Raw genomic sequence first — 20,622 nt, forward strand, 5'->3', positions numbered from 1 at the left:
TTGCAATAGCGCCCCCCAGTGGCCAATCGACACCCGGCTGGATTATGTCATAGGGGGCGTGCACTTGTCCACACCCAAGAGGTTTCGTGCAGATCGACAAATTGTAAGCCTGTCAAACGCGTGCCGATCACTGATTGGCCGATTACGTCAGCCATTTTGGAAGTATGGCATGTCTGCTTTAGGACCTGGTTTCCAGAAGCCCATAGATGATGTCTGTCAAGTTTCATGTGGATCGGCCAATCTGAGTGCATGGGGCAAATTTTTGCATGTTATAGCGCCCCCTAGCAGGTGAGGTATGGCAACCTCTGCGAGCTGCCCCAGACCCTCACAGGGAAGCTGTCTGTGAAGTGCCATCTCATTACATGCAAGTTTTCTTAAGTTAGAGCTCCATATGCGCAAAATTTACTATTGAATTTACGCCCCCTCATTTGATTGGCTTATACTGACTAGGTAGTAAAGAAATTAGCATTTTTGTTGGATACATTTTAAAGTTCAGACTCTTCTGAACGTTTTGATACCACATATGTGCATGTATGTGAAAAATCCAGGGACTAGTTCGCGCTCAAATATGTGTGTGATTTTGCACATTATGCAAATTAACTCGAAATCTAAGTGGGCGGAGCTTAATGGTTGTATATTAATTGTCCTATTGAATTTAGTCAAGGAATGTATAGGAACTGGAATTTTGGTTCTAGGACTTACGGTGTAGGAGATATGGACAAAACGTCAATATGGTCTGCTATAGCGCCACCATCAGGCCAATTTGGGTCCCTGTATGGGAATCTGGTCCTTGGAGTTAACTGAACCTTTTTGCCAAGTTTGGGGTTTCTAGGCATTACGGTCTAGGCTGCACAATACGTTTTAGGTCAAAAAATGGGACAAAGAATAATAAGAAAGAAAAATTCTAACAATTACAATAGGGTTCCCACACTATGTGTGTGTGAACCCTAAATATAGCCGCAAGCGGCGATTGGCGGGTTCACACAAAAAAAGGCAAAAAAGCCCAAAGGGTCTTTTAGACCAACAAATTGGCCTCTTGGCCTCAATAGGCAAAAAGAAGCCCAATAGGTCCTTTAGACCCAAAAGTGAATAGAAGCTGTTTGAGTGGAAAAAATGCATATGTAAATCAATGTGACAAAACATTCAATTCAACTGAGGCACTAAAGGCCCAAAAGGATCAAAATAATGTGTATTGGCAAAATGATTCAGATCACAGAACTAAATCACATGCTGAGATCAGCTTTGTGTGCGTTTGTGTGGTGTTTCATGTGAGCAATTGTTTTCAGTCAGTTTCGGTGTTTGGCCACTAGATGGAGCCCAAGTACTATCATACTGATATCTCATTAATCTCAGTAATGCAATGACATTTTGGTGAATTAAAAGGTTCATTTCTGGTCAGGCAGTGCACTTTTTGTTATGAGATGTAATTGCAATGTTATAGACCTCATTGATCTGAATCATACAAGCCCCATTACTTGTCTGCATTCTGCATAACAAGATTGCTGCGTGAGTTTTTATGATTTCTCAGGTTTTTGGGTACTGTAGCGCCTCCGACAGGCCAATTTGAAGCAAACTTGGCCTACCTCACAAGGACCTCAGTGTATAAAAGCCTTTCAAATTGGGAGTTGATCACTTACATGGTTTATGAGTTATAGCAATAAAGGTCATTTATGGCATGGCCAGAAGGATATAATGGAAAAATTGACCAATCAGACAAATAAAAATGCAACATTTTTTCCATATTTAGTTAACTACAGTGTCTACAGATTATGCCTATGCCATTTTTGCCATCATTGGACCAAATTCCTAGGACTAGTTCTTAAAGAGCTATATTCAAACAATTGATGAATGTGACAAAAGTAGGCATTTTTTAATAGGACTTGTAATTGCAAAGTTGTCAGGTCTACTGCAAGGTATAAAAAGAATCAAGTTGCATGTTCCTAAGTGAAAATTTGGAGGAGTTATGCATGATTTTCACAAATAGCGCCACCTAGTGGCCAAATGTTTCAACACTGCACAGTATGACACATAGTCCTGGGATATGCACAGTGATGAGGTTTCATGTTGATTGGCCAATGGTAAGTCTGTCAAATGGCCAATTAATTCAAATAAAAATTAATTGGCTCATGGCGGCCATGTTTTTTGAGTGATGAGGTCATCATTGTGTGCCTTGATACCACTTGGGCCCCTGATGATGCCTGTAAAGTTTGGGCTTGATGTGACTAATGGTTTCTGAGAAACAAATTTCCCCATGTTATAGCGCCCCCTATTGGACAATCGTGGCCAGCTTTGACCTGTGACCTCTGAGTCATGTGCCCTAACAACTGATAAATTTTCATAAAGATAGGTCAAAGCATTGCTGAGATATAGCTGCTGAAGTCAATTTGGCCACGCCTCAGAGCTATTGATTGACATGTGACAACCAGACTGTATACCAATGTCACAGTTTTGTTGATGTTCCTTGATAATGAGATTCTTGTGAATATTTTGACACCAAGATTGTGGTGATCAGATGAAAAACCAGGGACTAGTATAAAAAAGTAGGTTTTGCATATTATGCAAATTAGCAAAAAATCTAAGTAGGCGGAGCTTAATAATTTTTGTACCATTGTTTTTGGCTTGAGCCAAGGAATCCATCAGAAGTGGAATTTTCTTTCTAGGACCTACTGTGTGGGAGATATGGGCCAAAATGCAAAAAACTGCGCTATAGCGCCACCATCAGGCCAATTTGGGCCTCTGTACTTAAGCGTGGTCCTGCAAAGAGACTACACCATTCTGCCAACTTTGGTGTTTCTGGGCCTTACGGTCTAGGCTGCAGTATGCGTTTTATGCGGAGAAAAATAATAATAAATATAGCCGCAAGCGGCGATTGGCGGGTTCACACAAAAAAAGGCAAAAAAGCCCAAAAGGTCTTTTAGACTAACAAATTGGCCTCTTGGCCTCAACAGGCAAAAAGAAGCCCAATAGGTCCTTTAGACCCAAAAGTGAATAGAAGCTGTTTGAGTGGAAAAAATGCACAAATAAATCAATGTGACAAAACATTCAATTCAACTGAGGCACTAAAGGCCCAAAAGGATCAAAATAATGTCTATTGGCAAAATGATTCAGATCACAGAACTAAATCACATGCTGAGATCAGCTTTGTGTGTGTTTGTGTGGTGTTTCATGTGAGCAATAGTTTTCAGTCAGCTCTGGTGTTTGGCCACTAGATGGAGCCCAAGTACTACCATACTGATATCTCATTAATCTCAGTAATGTAATAGGACATTTTGGTGAAATAAAAGGTTCATTTCTGGTCAGGCAGTGCAGTTTTTGTTATGAGATGTAATTGCAATGTTATAGACCTCATTGATTTGAATCATACAAGCCCCATTACTTGTCTGTATTCTGCATAACAGCATTGCTGCATGAGTTTTTATGATTTCTTAGGTATTTGGGTACTGTAGCGCCCCCGACAGGCCAATGTGAACCAAACGTGGCCTACCTCACAAGGACCTCAGTGTATAAAAGCCTTTCAAATTGGGAGTTGATCACTTACATGGTTTATGAGTTATAGCAATAAAGGTCATTTATGGCATGGCCAGAAGGATATAATGGAAAAATTGACCAATCAGAAAAATATAAATGCAACATTTTTTCCATATTTAGTTAACTACAGTGTCTACAGATTATGCCTATGCCATTTTTGCCATCATTGGATCAAATTCCAAGGACTAGTTCTTAAAGAGCTATTTTCAAACAATTGATGAATGTGACAAAAGTATGCATTTTTTAATAGGACTTGTAATTGCAAAGTTGTCAGGCGTACTGCAAGGACTCAAAAGAATCAAGCGGCATGTTCCTAAGTGAACATTTGGAGGAGTTATGCATGATTTTCACAAATAGCGCCACCTAGTGGCCAAATGTTTCAAAACTGCACAGCATGACACATAGTCCTGAGAAATGCACAGTGGTGAGGTTTCATGTTGATTGGGCAATAGTAAGTCTATCAAATGGCCAATTAGGTCAAATCAAAATTAATTGGCTCATGGCGGCCATGTTTTTTGAGTGATGATGTCATCATTGTGTCCCTTGATACCAATTAGGCCCCTGATGATGCCTGTAAAGTTTTGGCTTGATGTGACTAATGGTTTCTGAGAAACAGTTTTTCCCATGTTATAGCGCCCCCTATTGGACAATCTGGGCCAGCTTTGACGTGTGACCTCAGAGTCATGTGCCCTAACAACTGATAAATTTTCATGAAGATTGGTCAAAGCGTTGCTGAGATCTAGCTGCTGAAGTAAATTTGGCCACGCCTCAGAGCTATTGATTGACATGTCACAACGACAATGTATGCAAATGTAACAATTTTGTTCAAATTTATTGATAATGAGATTCTTCTGAATATTTTGACACCAAAATTGAAGAAATCCGATGAAAAACCAGGGACTAGTATAAAAAAGTAGGTTTTGCATATTATGCAAATTAGCAAAAAATCTAAGTAGGCGGAGCTTAATGGTTCTTGAGGCTTTTTTGTTTGTCTGGAGCCAAGGAATGCACCTGAAGTGGAATTTTGTTTCTACGACCTACGGGGTGGGAGATATGGACCAAAACGCAAAATGCTGCGCTATAGCGCCACCATCAGGCCAATGTGGGTCTCTGTACTTTAGCACGGTCCCGCAAACAGACTACACCAGTCTGCCAAGTTTGGTCTTCCTGGGCCTTACGGTTTAGGCTGCAGTATGCGTTTTATCCGGAGAAAAATAATAATAATAATAAGAAGAAATGAAAGATATTGGAAAATAAAAGTTAAAAGAAGCTGTTTGGGTTTGGCCAGTGTGTGCTCTACAGATAGTGTGTGATGACATCTGCATGTGTCAGAAAGGGAGACACAGAAACACCACATCTGGCTAGGGCTGCATCTATGTGAACAATATAGGAAGGCCTGCATGTGTCTATACATGATTGGGCCTGTATATTACCGACAGAGAGAGATTGAGGGAGCCAGAGACTATGCTTTGTTAATTCACTCCTTGCACACCTTGCACGCCTAACATGACTGTCTGTGTATTCAAAGTATGAATGTGGACTGACATAACTGATATTACTGACATAACTGGCATGACTGTAATGATTTGATGATTTGACTGACATGACTGATATGACTGGACTGAAATGATTGGCATGACACGACTTACATGACTGGCAGAACACGACTGACATGACTGGCATGACTGACATGACTGATATAACTGACATGACTGGACTGACATGACTGGCATGGCATGCCTGATATGACTGATACGACTGACATTGCTGGCATGACTGACATATACTATACATATACTATAAATATGCATACAAACTATACATACATTTAGGTAGAAGTGTGTGTGTGTGTGTGTGTGTGTGTGTGTGTGTGTATGTTTGTGGTAGTGTATGTTCTGACATTAATCAGATTAAGCAAATAAAGTCACCCAATGTCAATTGTCTTGAATCTCAAGAAGATATGCAGGGGCCCATGGGCCATATAGGATATGAGCATTGTTTAGAGTAAATAATTAACCTTGGATTTGAATACATGTAGCGTGCTCTGAAGTATCAGTGTCCATTTAACTGGCTTATGAGTCACCAAGGCCCAAAAGGTCACAAAACATTGTAATGGCAAAACAATTCAGATAATAGATCTAAATCATTTGCTGAGATTATCTTAGTGTGTCTTTGGATGGCAAAAATAAGCTAAACATCAGTTAGTGTGTAGGAAATGGCTAGAGAACTGTGTATATGAAGCATAATTGTAGTCCTGTGTGTGAATGTGTATGGAGAAAAAAGTTAAATATCTGTGTGTGTGTGTGTGTGTGTGTGTGTGTGTGTGTGTGTGTGTGTGTGTGTGTGTGTATGTGTGTGTTTTAGTCAAAGAGTAATGGGTATACATGGCTAGGGCAGTGTGTATGTTAAACCTATAAGTATGTGTGTGTGTGTGTGTGTGTGTGTGTGTGTGTGTGTGTGTGTGTGTGTGTGTGTGTGTGAGTGTGTGAGTGTGTGAGTGTGTGTGTGTGAGAGAGAGAGAGAGAGAGAGAGACAGAGAGAGAGAGAGAGAGAGAGAGAGAGAAAGTGTGTGTTTTCAAAAACAGAAGCTAAACGTCAGTTTGTGTGTTTGTATCTGGGTTACTCATAGAGAAATGGGTAGGTATGGCAAGGGCAGTGTGAAAGCTACAGAGGCCTGTGTTTTTGTAAGTGCATGTGAAAGAGAGGGGGGGGAGGTAGAGCCCATGGGTTGTAAAGTGTTGGAAGCATGTGGGAGTGTGAGGGGAGTGGAGGAGGGGGGGGCAGAGTGTGTGAGAAAGGCACGTGCGTGTGTGGCTTAGCAGCTGTGTATGCCTCCCTCCACTGCTTTGTATGGAAAATGAAAATATTCACTGTAGAGCTGTTTGTGGACGGATTTGGCTCAAAATTGGCACATCGCACCACAATGGTCATGTGAATGTGGATTTCAATTTTCATAACAATCAGACATACTATGGCGTAGTTATTGAACTATGAATTTGATGTGTTATGATGGTAGCATTGTGATGCATATGAAAAATATTAATTTGTCAAAACCTTAGGATTTTTTCGCTAATCTTAGCATTTCAGAGTCTGCTGAGTATTACAAGGTGTGATTTAAGGTGATGGAGTTAAAATGCTAGGACTAGTATGAAAATGGCAAGTTATATATATTTGATAATAGTGAAAAAGTGGTACATTTTTGCAAAGCACATGTAATTAGAAAGTTGCTAGGAATTCTGCATACAATCATATGAGTGCAAGCATTTCTTGATAAGTGAAAATATCTAGGAGAAATTCAGGATTTTTTAGTATAGCGCCACCTAGTGGTGCAATTCCCTTCTAACATGAGTATGTCTTAGAGGGTGTGTACATGAACATACCATGTCAGTTTCATGTGTATATACCTATGGTAAGTCTGTCAAATGGCCAATTAATTAAAATTAAAATTAATTGGCTTATGGCGGCCATGTTTTTTGAGTGATGAGGTCATCATTGTGTGTCTTGATACCACTTGACCCCATGATGATGCCTGTAAAGTTTTGGCTTGATGTGACTAATCGTTTCTGAGAAACAGTTTTTCCCATGTTATAGCGCCCCCTATTGGACAATCGTGGCCAGCTTTGACCTGTGACCTCTGTGTCATGTGTCCTAACAACTGATAAATTTTCATGAAGATTGGTCAAAGCATTGTTGAGATATAGCTGCTGAAGTAAATTTGGCCACGCCTCAGAGCTATTGATTGACATGTGACAGCCAGGCTGTATGGCAATGTCACAATGTTGGCGATGGGTTTTGATAATGAGATTCTTCTGAGTAGTTTGATACCAAGACTGTGGTGATCAGACGAAAAACCAAGGAGTAGTAGGCAAAAGTAGGTTTTGCATATTATGCAAATTAGCAAAAAATCTAAGTAGGCGGAGCTTCATAGTTGTATATGAAATGTCCTATTGAATTGAGCCAAGGAATGCATAGGAAGTGGAATTTTGCTTCTATGACTTATGGTATGGGAGATATGGGCCAAAAAGTCACATAGTGTGCTATAGCGCCACCATCAGGCCGATGTGGGTCCCTATAAGTGTGTGTGGTCCTTTTGACCTAGAGAACAAGTTTGGCAAGTTTGGTGTGTCTAGGCCTTACGGTTTAGGCTGCAGAATGATTTATAGACAGCAAAATGGGAAAAAGAATAATAATAATAATAATAAGAAAAACGCTAACAATTACAATAGGGTTCCCACACAATGTGTGTGTGAACCCTAAAAAAAAAAAAAAAAAGAAGAAAAATTCGAGCAATTACAATAGGTTTCCCACACTACGTGTGTGAACCCTAATAAGAAAAACCCGAGCAATTACAATAGGTTTCCCACACTACGTGTGTGAACCCTAATAATCAGAACAAATACAATAGGGTTCCAGCACCGCTGGTGCTTGGACCCCTAAAAAGAAAGAAAAATCCGAGCAATTACAATAGGTTTCCCACACTATGTGTGTGAACCCTAAAAAGAAAAATTCGAGCAATTACAATAGGTTTCCCACACTACGTGTGTGAACCCTAAAAATATGTCTCTAGTAGCGTGAACTTACAGCATGGACCAATAGTTTGTTCTGTAGCCATCTCCTATTTGTTTTTGTGACTGCTGGAAGATCCCACGACATGGATAGATCTGAGACAGTGTCCTGTTGCTCCTGAGTAAGTTCTTCAGTTTCAAGCTAAAATTTAGATTATTATATAAAAGTTATTACACTAAGACACAATTAAAAAAAGTACATGACAATTTTCAGAAATATTGGATATGCTTATGTGCTGTCTTCACTTATGGGCCTGATTCTCCCAAAGAACATAAGACAGTTAAAAATAACTACACTTATTTAACTGAATCACCTCTACATGACCAAACCACGTATTGTGTATTTCCAAGGACTGTCTAACAGTACTGTATTTTACTATAGATTAAAATGTAACATCACACACACACACCCTTTGAACACAGTTCTTAAATAGCATTACACTTAGGCATATATCTTGTGAACAAGCCCAGTAATCTATCCTACAAAATGTTTAAGAACAAATTAATAACGGCATTGATGATTATTATAGATATTAATAAAGTAAAACAAAGTGATTACTAATCAGCACAGAGCTCTTTCATTAACCCTTCTTCATTCTGAAGTTGTGCACCATAGGCATGCCACTGACCCAAGGAAATACTAAGTGTAAATAGCACCCAATATGTGTCATATTTTGAATCCATAAAAATGCACTATGAAATGCAGAAACCAAAACCAAAAACCTTTACGCTTAACCCTTGTATGGTGTTCATTTTGTATCAAATGAAAAAAATACACTTAATTATTTTTAAATCTCAGACTCATTGGCCTTGGCTAATTTTCTATGAAGAACATGTTGTATATCAAAACGCATTTTCAATGAACAAAATGTGAATGTGAACTCAGTGTTTGCGGGTCCACCAAACCCACAAACACTGAGTAACAAAAATATCAGCACCACACAAGGGTTAAAACAGGCAATTTCATGTACCATTTCTATTATGCTCCTGATGTGCAAATCGGGACAGTCTTCTGTGACAATTGTTGCCATTTCTGGGTCTCCATTGAACAACACATGGATTATAGCTGGACTTAATCCTGTCACACATGGGCCATCATGCAAGAAGGAATGACCCAACATCCTTCCAGCAACCTGGAAGAGATTGCTCTCAATAAGGGACTCTGATGTGGCTGGAACGAGGTGGTCAGGCTGACCCTCAAATAACAGCGTTCGACCTGTGCCACCTGTCAGTAATACAAAACAGGCCATTACAGTGGTATAAGTAACTTACTGACTCTCATTTACACATGCTATAATATATGCTTTATACACACACCGAGATTTAGACTGAATCCAAACTGAAGTTTGGATATTATTGTTGTCAGAAAGTACCGCACCACTCCTTGTCCAACAGCAGCATCCCCTGTCATAAAACAAAATATTTATTCAATAATTGAAATAAAAGTAGTGTCTAACAGATTTTTGTCTGTAGCTGTCATTTAAATTTTAACTCACTATATTACTAACCATCAAGGGCACATTGAAGAGGACATGCCCATTCACGTTGCTCTTTATAGAATGACAGAAGTGCACGCTCTCTGTCTTCCTCAGTGTCCCTTATATCCATCTTCAGTTTAAGTGGCCTTCCAGATGCATGTTCCCCAAGTAAGCTCTCCTTGAAAACTTTGGAGGCTTGAACTGGATTTTCAATAAGTCCCCATTCTACACACACAAAAAATATGTGCACAACACAAGATCCATAAATGTTATACCATTTTGAAAATCATTACAAACAAATCAAAACTATATGGCTACTCTGCTGTGTGAATACAAACCACGATCTGCTGCTCTGTGCTCAAACTCTTCACTGTCAGCCACAACTACTGCACTTGCAACCGATGTCCCTGCTGACTCCGGCCTTACTTGGATACGGTCACTGACCGCGTCTGGTTCCCTAACATTAGCCTCACCCTGATTTTCCTCTCCATCCCTATCTGATTCCTGAATGGATGTCCTTAAAGTAACAAAATAAGATTTACTTATCATACTCACTAGAATGTACAACAAGCCAAAATACAAATCCAAGCACAGAAATTGGTTGTGTAGCTACATACCCTTTACAGTTCTCCCTGTGCAGTTTCATTTCAGAGAAAAGAACACCCCTCTGACAAGTGAGGCAGGAGATGACTGGACCAGGGGCACGACGAGCACCTTCCTAATAATGTAGTGGAAAGATTCATAAAATAGCATTTTAATTAATTACCGCTATAACTGATGATTTTATAGAATATAACAATAAAGAACAACATTAATGTGTAAGAAGTATAAACTTTTTTTTCACAATGTGTAAAAGTATAGCTTACAGATTCAAAAGGCAGGTCTTGTTGAAGTGGGCGTATGTAGATTGTAGCCTGTCCAATCATTGTAGCTGGATCTTTCAGATAGACAAGTGTGTATCCAGAGTTGGGACAAGGGAGTAATGCCAGACTTCGACTGCGAGTAGATCCAGCAACTTTGAGAAGCTCAAAACCACCCCCTTCACGAAGTTTTGGATATACTTCCATCAGTCTGTTCGTTACTACCATAGGATCTGCATAATTTCCTGATTACATAAAAAAATATATACACATACATATATACACACACACACACACACACACACACACACACACACACACACACACACACATTAATTTCAGAGTTAGAGTTATGCACACATTAATATTGTGAGCCAAACTGCATTGTGACTGGCACAGAAACAGAACTTTACAGTTCTTTCAAGCACAATTACTGAAACACAAATGAACAAAAGCAAATTACAACTCATAAATGATCAAACTAACCTGAAAATGATACTTTTTTTTCTCCAAGTCCTGAGGCTGCAAGGTCTGCCTTCTCCTGTACACTTGGAACTGTATCAGCCTTGTGACCATGCAAGCAACAGAAGGTGTGTGTGTAGTAATTGCATCGAATTGCAGGGCTCTGCAATTGACGTCTAGCATACCTTCTAGGTGTAATGTTATTGCTGTATGGAGCAAAGAGCCTTGCCACCTCGGCTGCATATAGAGAGAAACAAAAATGTCACAACAAAAATGAGAACCACCGACTGAAAACAAAGGATTAACTATATGCTGTCTAGTAGAATGGCGACAAAGCTTAAGTTCCTTATTCTCATGCTACTCTAAATGATTCTAAAATGTATCAGAAAATAAAGTGTAAAAAAAATTAAGTAAATAGTGCTCCCCTTAACATGAGAACCCAGACCCAGTTCTGAATGTTTATTCAAAATAACAATCATTTAACTTATCTAAGCAGCTCATTGATGTTTTTTTTTTGTTGTGATTACACAGTCACATGATTTCTGTAAATACTTTAAGGTTCAACTCACACTACAACACGTCATGACAAGTAACTATATTACTTGTATTTTATTGTTGGGTTCTAGAACTTTTTTAGAATATTTTAATTGATTGAATTTGTTGGAACAGACCTTTTAAAAGCAAAAAAACATATAAAATGAGCTTTATTTTCCTTAAGAAATAACACTTATAGTCCAGCAGCACTACTGTGTTCGATCCACTCACTGTACCAGTACACACACCTCATACACCACCACCACCATAATATGACACACACTAACACTAGGGTGACCAAACGTCCGTATTTCCCGGGACATGTCCGTATTTCACGTCCTGTCCCGGGCGTCCCGGGATATTTTTTAAAACTGTGGAAATGTCCTGGTTTTTAAATTACGTTAATCGGGCCATTAATTCTACAGGCACTAGGACCCTGAGCACGGCGCTGTATGACACGGAATCCCTGAGCCTCATCAGTTGAGCCTCACCATACTCAACTGGCGGAGAACCAACAACTTACGCTCGCCACCCCCCCCCCCCCCCCCCCCCCCCCCCTCCCTCGCTCGACAACCTACGTTCGCCAAACCCCCCCCCCCCCCCCCCCCGCTCGACAACCTACGTTCGCCACCCCACCCCACCCCCCCCCCCCCGTGTCCTGATTTGCCCAAACCAAAATATGGTCACCCTAACTAACACCTCACACACCACCACCAACAATACACTAACACCACATACACCACCACAATACAACACACACTAACACCTCATACACCACCACAATAAAACACACACTAACACCTCATACACCACCACTATGCCAGTGCAGTCACTGCAGTGATAACAATAATGACCCACCACCCAAATAATATTATCCATCCTGCTGAACTAGCCCAGTTGCTGAAGCAAATATCAGTGTCTGTGAAAGATGCAGCTAACTTGATTGTTAACGTTGTACAGTTTGCCCATATTTAACACCCCAGTACTAGACACGCAAGTCCAGTATCTAAAATACCTCTAACTAGACTATCTAACTGGTATACTAATAACTGAAGCGGCATGTTGGTGTGTTAAGCTGGTTAATGTTAGGCCCAATCTGTCCTACACCCAACTACAGACCTTGGACAGGTTGTCTGTGTGATGAAGTGGAGGTTGAAGGCTGCTCCTGGGTGTTAAGAGCTTCAGGAGTGTTCCTTAACGCTTCTTCAATCAAACCTGCAGCTTCTCTTAACAGCTCAGGGCAGCTTCTCGACATTTTTATCTCGAAACAGTGAACACCGGTATCAGAAAAAGGTTAAGGCGCGTTAGAGCTGCTCTCGAACATCTGTCATCGCTCTATCATGACTTACTGTGCAATCTAACCAATCAGCCTGCATCGATCGGAGTTAGGCCCGCCCACTGAGTTTGATGGCTGATGTTGACAGATTTAATTATTTCATGGTTCGACGACGCGCTTGAAATAATGAAATAAATAATGAAATAATTAATTAAATTATTTAAGTTAAACAATTAATGAAATACAAATATCACAATCAACTAACGATGAATTTAATTACATAAAATTATTTATGCTTCCTTTCCATATTTAAATAATTTAATTAATTAAATCTCATTTTAAATATTTATTTAACGTTTTAAACAATTATTTCTTTGTTCATTTATTTATATAATATTGTCATAAATAACCCTCCATACATAAACAGACACAAGGCAAGCTAAACTAAATGATACTAACAATTACACACGTATTTAATAATTGTACAACCTAACCATCATAAAACTATCTTTTAACTGAGCCGCGCTGGGGCCTCATGGGTAATTTGCCTCGGTCCAATGGGGCATTCCCCACTTACCCATGCGCCCCCGTGGCTGCGCTATTCATCTGTATTACGTTACGATAATGTACAATTATTTTAAATATGTCTGTAATTATGTGTGCCATTTAGTTTACCTTGCCCTGTGTCTGTTTATGTTACTGAAATGTTTTATTTTGTAGATTAATAAAAGAATAATCAAAAGGAGGCCGTGCCCTTAGGCTATAGGCATTTTACCAAGGCAACGGGACAACAAATCAAGACAAAACAATTCGTTTTTCAAATTAAAGCGACACTCGTGCATTTTTGTTCATTTACAAATTAAATAGTGTTAACTTTCTAACCTCTAAAGTTTGTCATTTTGATAAAGTCTGTGCCTTTGTAATGAGTTTTGACATATACAAAACTGTTCTAAACAGGTATAGTGAGAATACATTTCACATTTTCTTCTTTTTATAGAATGACCAATGATAATTATTATCGTTTTTGAAGTATACGTGTCCTGAGGACTGTTGTAAGATGACTGGATATAATGTAATAAGAAATATAATTAGTGAACAGTATATGGACTATTCATGGGTTATTTATGGCTTTGTATGTAGACTTTATGGTCTCTTTGGATCAGGAACTTGTGAATGTTTGTCCTAGCCCAAACAGCTTGGTTTATGTGATGGAATTGCTTGAAAGATGTTGGAGGCTGTGATCTTGCTGAAGAGAGTTCATGTCTCTGGTGTGGTGTGCCCATGAGCTTTGGAGAAGTATCTTCTGTGTTGAGACATGGCTGCTTAGAGACATGGGCACGATTTTCAACACAGGTGGCTTTAAAAGTGTCATGAAAGGTGCCAATCATTGTGATTGTAAAAATATGCTTGTGACTCTTTAGCGCATGAGAATGGTCAGTGGTATTGGAAGCCAAACTCTAAAGATGTTGCTGGAGAAATATGCTGCCCTTGCCACCTGTAAATAACGTTACCAGAGTGAAGCACCTGTGTGTTTCTAGACAGCTCACATGGGTTGTGAAGCAGGCGACTCTGAAGGTCACACAGCAGGAATTTGAATTCTTTAAGACTCTAGATTGTGGAATGGAAAGCATAACGGAAGTAGCCTAGCTGCACTACGGAAGAATGATAAGAATAATGTATTGCAAAGACTAATCAGCTTAATAAATGATTAAACATGTGCATTTTGCTATATTGTGGTTTGCACTGGAGTAAAAGTTGGTAGACAAGTGCTTTCTTAAAAGGATGGCATACATCATTGTGGTGTGTGGAATATTGCAGCACACATGCTCTATATGCAGGAGCCTTTGCTGATATTCTACTTATGGACTACTCATGGGTTATGTATGGCTTTGTATGTAGACTTTATGGTCTCTTTGGATCAGGAACTTGTGAATGTTTGTCCTAGCCCAAACAGCTTGGTTTATGTGATGGAATTGCTTGAAAGATGTTGGAGGCTGTGATCTTGCTGAAGAGAGTTCATGTCTCTGGTGTGGTGTGCCCATGAGCTTTGGAGAAGTATCTTCTGTGTTGAGACATGGCTGCTTAGAGACATGGGCACGATTTTCAACACAGGTGGCTTTAAAAGTGTCATGAAAGGTGCCAATCATTGTGATTGTAAAAATATGCTTGTGACTCTTTAGCGCATGAGAATGGTCAGTGGTATTGGAAGCCAAACTCTAAAGATGTTGCTGGAGAAATATGCTGCCCTTGCCACCTGTAAATAACGTTACCAGAGTGAAGCACCTGTGTGGTTCTAGACAGCTCACATGGGTTGTGAAGCAGGCGACTCTGAAGGTCACACAGCAGGAATTTGAATTCTTTAAGACTCTACATTGTGGAATGGAAAGCATAACGGAAGTAGCCTAGCTGCACTACGGAAGAATGATAAGAATAATGTGTTGCAAAGACTAATCAGCTTAATAAATGATTAAACATGTGCATTTTGCTATATTGTGGTTTGCACTGGAGTAAAAGTTGATAGACATATGGGTTCTTAAAAGAATAACAGACATAATTGTGGTTGGTGGAATATGGTAGCACACAGGGTAAACAAGTAGGAGCTTTTAATGATGTTGAATTTACCCATAAAACTCTTATATGAACAGGTGTTATGAGATGGCGACACACACAAGGCGGGAGTGACAACGACTGTACAGTCACATAAACAGACACAAGGCAAGCTAAACTAAATGATACTAACAATTACACACGTATTTAATAATTGTACAACCTAACCATCATAAAACTATCTTTTAACTGAGCCGCGCTGGGGCCTCATGGGTAATTTGCCTCGGTCCAATGGGGCATTCCCCACTTACCCATGCGCCCCCGTGGCTGCGCTATTCATCTGTATTACGTTACGATAATGTACAATTATTTTAAATATGTCTGTAATTATGTGTGCCATTTAGTTTACCTTGCCCTGTGTCTGTTTATGTTACTGAAATGTTTTATTTTGTAGATTATTAAAAGAATAATCAAAAGGAGGCCGTGCCCTTAGGCTATAGGCATTTTACCAAGGCAACGGGACAACAAATCAAGTCAAAACAATTAGTTTTTCAAATTAAAGCGACACTCGTGCGTTTTTGTAAATCTACAAATTAAAAGGGAGACGGACTTGATTGTAGTCACTGGAAAACAGCTGCACACACGGTCGATATGTGAAAACTCCGCCTTTTATTTAAATTACACATAAAAGATATATAAGAACATGTTTAATGACATGGCGACACAAACATGGCGGGAGTGACAACGACTGTACAGTCACATAAACAGACACAAGGCAAGCTAAACTAAATGATACTAACAATTACACACGTATTTAATAATTGTACAACCTAACCATCATAAACCTATCTTTTAACTGAGCCGCGCTGGGGCCTCATGGGTAATTTGCCTCGGTCCAATGGGGCATTCCCCACTTACCCATGCGCCCCCGTGGCTGCGCTATTCATCTGTATTACGTTACGATAATGTACAATTATTTTAAATATGTCTGTAATTATGTGTGCTATTTAGTTTACCTTGCCCTGTGTCTGTTTATGTGACTGAAAAGTTTTATTTTGTAGATTAATAAATGAATAATCAAAAGGAGGCCGTGCCCTTAGGCTATAGGCATTTTACCAAGGCAACGGGACAACAAATCAAGACAAAACAATTCGTTTTTCAAATTAAAGCGACACTCGTGCATTTTTGTTCATTTACAAATTAAATAGTGTTAACTTTCTAACCTCTAAAGTTTGTCATTTTGATAAAGTCTGTGCCTTTGTAATGAGTTTTGACATATACAAAACTGTTCTAAACAGGTATAGTGAGAATACATTTCACATTTTCTTCTTTTTATAGAATGACCAATGATAATTATTATCGTTTTTGAAGTATACGTGTCCTGAGGACTGTTGTAAGATGACTGGATATAATGTAATAAGAAATATAATTAGTGAACAGTATATGGACTATTCATGGGTTATTTATGGCTTTGTATGTAGACTTTATGGTCTCTTTGGATCAGGAACTTGTGAATGTTTGTCCTAGCCCAAACAGCTTGGTTTATGTGATGGAATTGCTTGAAAGATGTTGGAGGCTGTGATCTTGCTGAAGAGAGTTCATGTCTCTGGTGTGGTGTGCCCATGAGCTTTGGAGAAGTATCTTCTGTGTTGAGACATGGCTGCTTAGAGACATGGGCACGATTTTCAACACAGGTGGCTTTAAAAGTGTCATGAAAGGTGCCAATCATTGTGATTGTAAAAATATGCTTGTGACTCTTTAGCGCATGAGAATGGTCAGTGGTATTGGAAGCCAAACTCTAAAGATGTTGCTGGAGAAATATGCTGCCCTTGCCACCTGTAAATAACGTTACCAGAGTGAAGCACCTGTGTGGTTCTAGACAGCTCACATGGGTTGTGAAGCAGGCGACTCTGAAGGTCACACAGCAGGAATTTGAATTCTTTAAGACTCTAGATTGTGGAATGGAAAGCATAACGGAAGTAGCCTAGCTGCACTACGGAAGAATGATAAGAATAATGTGTTGCAAAGACTAATCAGCTTAATAAATGATTAAACATGTGCATTTTGCTATATTGTGGTTTGGACTGGAGTAAAAGTTGATAGACATATGGGTTCTTAAAAGAATAACAGACATAATTGTGGTTGGTGGAATATGGTAGCACACAGGGTAAACAAGTAGGAGCTTTTAATGATGTTGAATTTACCCATAAAACTCTTATATGAACAGGTGTTATGAGATGGCGACACACACAAGGCGGGAGTGACAACGACTGTACAGTCACATAAACAGACACAAGGCAAGCTAAACTAAATGATACTAACAATTACACACGTATTTAATAATTGTACAACCTAACCATCATAAAACTATCTTTTAACTGAGCCGCGCTGGGGCCTCATGGGTAATTTGCCTCGGTCCAATGGGGCATTCCCCACTTACCCATGCGCCCCCGTGGCTGCGCTATTCATCTGTATTACGTTACGATAATGTACAATTATTTTAAATATGTCTGTAATTATGTGTGCCATTTAGTTTACCTTGCCCTGTGTCTGTTTATGTTACTGAAATATTTTATTTTGTAGATTATTAAAAGAATAATCAAAAGGAGGCCGTGCCCTTAGGCTATAGGCATTTTACCAAGGCAACGGGACAACAAATCAAGACAAAACAATTAGTTTTTCAAATTAAAGCGACACTCGTGCGTTTTTGTAAATCTACAAATTAAAAGGGAGACGGACTTGATTGTAGTCACTGGAAAACAGCTGCACACACGGTCGATATGTGAAAACTCCGCCTTTTATTTAAATTACACATAAAAGATATATAAGAACACGTTTAATGACATGGCGACACAAACATGGCGGGAGTGACAACGACTGTACAGTCACATAAACAGACACAAGGCAAGCTAAACTAAATGATACTAACAATTACACACGTATTTAATAATTGTACAACCTAACCATCATAAACCTATCTTTTAACTGAGCCGCGCTGGGGCCTCATGGGTAATTTGCCTCGGTCCAATGGGGCATTCCCCACTTACCCATGCGCCCCCGTGGCTGCGCTATTCATCTGTATTACGTTACGATAATGTACAATTATTTTAAATATGTCTGTAATTATGTGTGCTATTTAGTTTACCTTGCCCTGTGTCTGTTTATGTGACTGAAAAGTTTTATTTTGTAGATTAATAAAAGAATAATCAAAAGGAGGCCGTGCCCTTAGGCTATAGGCATTTTACCAAGGCAACGGGACAACAAATCAAGACAAAACAATTCGTTTTTCAAATTAAAGCGACACTCGTGCATTTTTGTTCATTTACAAATTAAATAGTGTTAACTTTCTAACCTCTAAAGTTTGTCATTTTGATAAAGTCTGTGCCTTTGTAATGAGTTTTGACATATACAAAACTGTTCTAAACAGGTATAGTGAGAATACATTTCACATTTTCTTCTTTTTATAGAATGACCAATGATAATTATTATCATTTTTGAAGTATACATGTCCTGAGGACTGTTGTAAGATGACTGGATATAATGTAATAAGAAATATAATTAGTGAACAGTATATGGACTATTCATGGGTTATTTATGGCTTTGTATGTAGACTTTATGGTCTCTTTGGATCAGGAACTTGTGAATGTTTGTCCTAGCCCAAACAGCTTGGTTTATGTGATGGAATTGCTTGAAAGATGTTGGAGGCTGTGATCTTGCTGAAGAGAGTTCATGTCTCTGGTGTGGTGTGCCCATGAGCTTTGGAGAAGTATCTTCTGTGTTGAGACATGGCTGCTTAGAGACATGGGCACGATTTTCAACACAGGTGGCTTTAAAAGTGTCATGAAAGGTGCCAATCATTGTGATTGTAAAAATATGCTTGTGACTCTTTAGCGCATGAGAATGGTCAGTGGTATTGGAAGCCAAACTCTAAAGATGTTGCTGGAGAAATATGCTGCCCTTGCCACCTGTAAATAACGTTACCAGAGTGAAGCACCTGTGTGGTTCTAGACAGCTCACATGGGTTGTGAAGCAGGCGACTCTGAAGGTCACACAGCAGGAATTTGAATTCTTTAAGACTCTAGATTGTGGAATGGAAAGCATAACGGAAGTAGCCTAGCTGCACTACGGAAGAATGATAAGAATAATGTGTTGCAAAGACTAATCAGCTTAATAAATGATTAAACATGTGCATTTTGCTATATTGTGGTTTGGACTGGAGTAAAAGTTGATAGACATATGGGTTCTTAAAAGAATAACAGACATAATTGTGGTTGGTGGAATATGGTAGCACACAGGGTAAACAAGTAGGAGCTTTTAATGATGTTGAATTTACCCATAAAACTCTTATATGAACAGGTGTTATGAGATGGCGACACACACAAGGCGGGAGTGACAACGACTGTACAGTCACATAAACAGACACAAGGCAAGCTAAACTAAATGATACTAACAATTACACACGTATTTAATAATTGTACAACCTAACCATCATAAAACTATCTTTTAACTGAGCCGCGCTGGGGCCTCATGGGTAATTTGCCTCGGTCCAATGGGGCATTCCCCACTTACCCATGCGCCCCCGTGGCTGCGCTATTCATCTGTATTACGTTACGATAATGTACAATTATTTTAAATATGTCTGTAATTATGTGTGCCATTTAGTTTACCTTGCCCTGTGTCTGTTTATGTTACTGAAATGTTTTATTTTGTAGATTATTAAAAGAATAATCAAAAGGAGGCCGTGCCCTTAGGCTATAGGCATTTTACCAAGGCAACGGGACAACAAATCAAGTCAAAACAATTAGTTTTTCAAATTAAAGCGACACTCGTGCGTTTTTGTAAATCTACAAATTAAAAGGGAGACGGACTTGATTGTAGTCACTGGAAAACAGCTGCACACACGGTCGATATGTGAAAACTCCGCCTTTTATTTAAATTACACATAAAAGATATATAAGAACACGTTTAATGACATGGCGACACAAACATGGCGGGAGTGACAACGACTGTACAGTCACATAAACAGACACAAGGCAAGCTAAACTAAATGATACTAACAATTACACACGTATTTAATAATTGTACAACCTAACCATCATAAAACTATCTTTTAACTGAGCCGCGCTGGGGCCTCATGGGTAATTTGCCTCGGTCCAATGGGGCATGCCCCACTTACCCATGCGCCCCCGTGGCTGCGCTATTCATCTGTATTACGTTACGATAATGTACAATTATTTTAAATATGTCTGTAATTATGTGTGCTATTTAGTTTACCTTGCCCTGTGTCTGTTTATGTGACTGAAAAGTTTTATTTTGTAGATTAATAAAAGAATAATCAAAAGGAGGCCGTGCCCTTAGGCTATAGGCATTTT

At 39.2% G+C, this 20,622-nt stretch overlaps 2 long non-coding RNA genes across 3 annotated transcripts; both read right to left on the bottom strand.

The window, feature by feature from the left end:
• Positions 1–8,099: 8,099 nt before the first annotated feature.
• Positions 8,100–10,248, bottom strand: LOC143486126 (uncharacterized). Its single transcript, XR_013123137.1, has 5 exons — positions 10,189–10,248; positions 9,602–9,796; positions 9,411–9,497; positions 9,065–9,318; positions 8,100–8,235 (listed from the first exon to the last, which is right to left on the bottom strand). It is a non-coding gene; the product is annotated as an uncharacterized LOC143486126 (long non-coding RNA).
• A 23-nt stretch (positions 10,249–10,271) lies between these two features.
• LOC143486127 (uncharacterized) lies at positions 10,272–12,859 on the bottom strand. Of its 2 annotated transcripts, XR_013123139.1 has the most exons (4): positions 12,547–12,859; positions 10,918–11,130; positions 10,438–10,676; positions 10,272–10,289 (listed from the first exon to the last, which is right to left on the bottom strand). It is a non-coding gene; the product is annotated as an uncharacterized LOC143486127 (long non-coding RNA). The 2 variants fall into 2 exon arrangements; XR_013123138.1 differs by lacking the exon at positions 12,547–12,859 and having other exon boundaries at positions 10,918–11,228.
• Between the last annotated feature and the right edge of the window lie 7,763 nt (positions 12,860–20,622).

The sequence above is a fragment of the Brachyhypopomus gauderio genome, unplaced genomic scaffold, assembly GCF_052324685.1.
Source record: "Brachyhypopomus gauderio isolate BG-103 unplaced genomic scaffold, BGAUD_0.2 sc44, whole genome shotgun sequence".
Classification (NCBI taxonomy): Eukaryota; Metazoa; Chordata; class Actinopteri; order Gymnotiformes; family Hypopomidae; genus Brachyhypopomus; species Brachyhypopomus gauderio.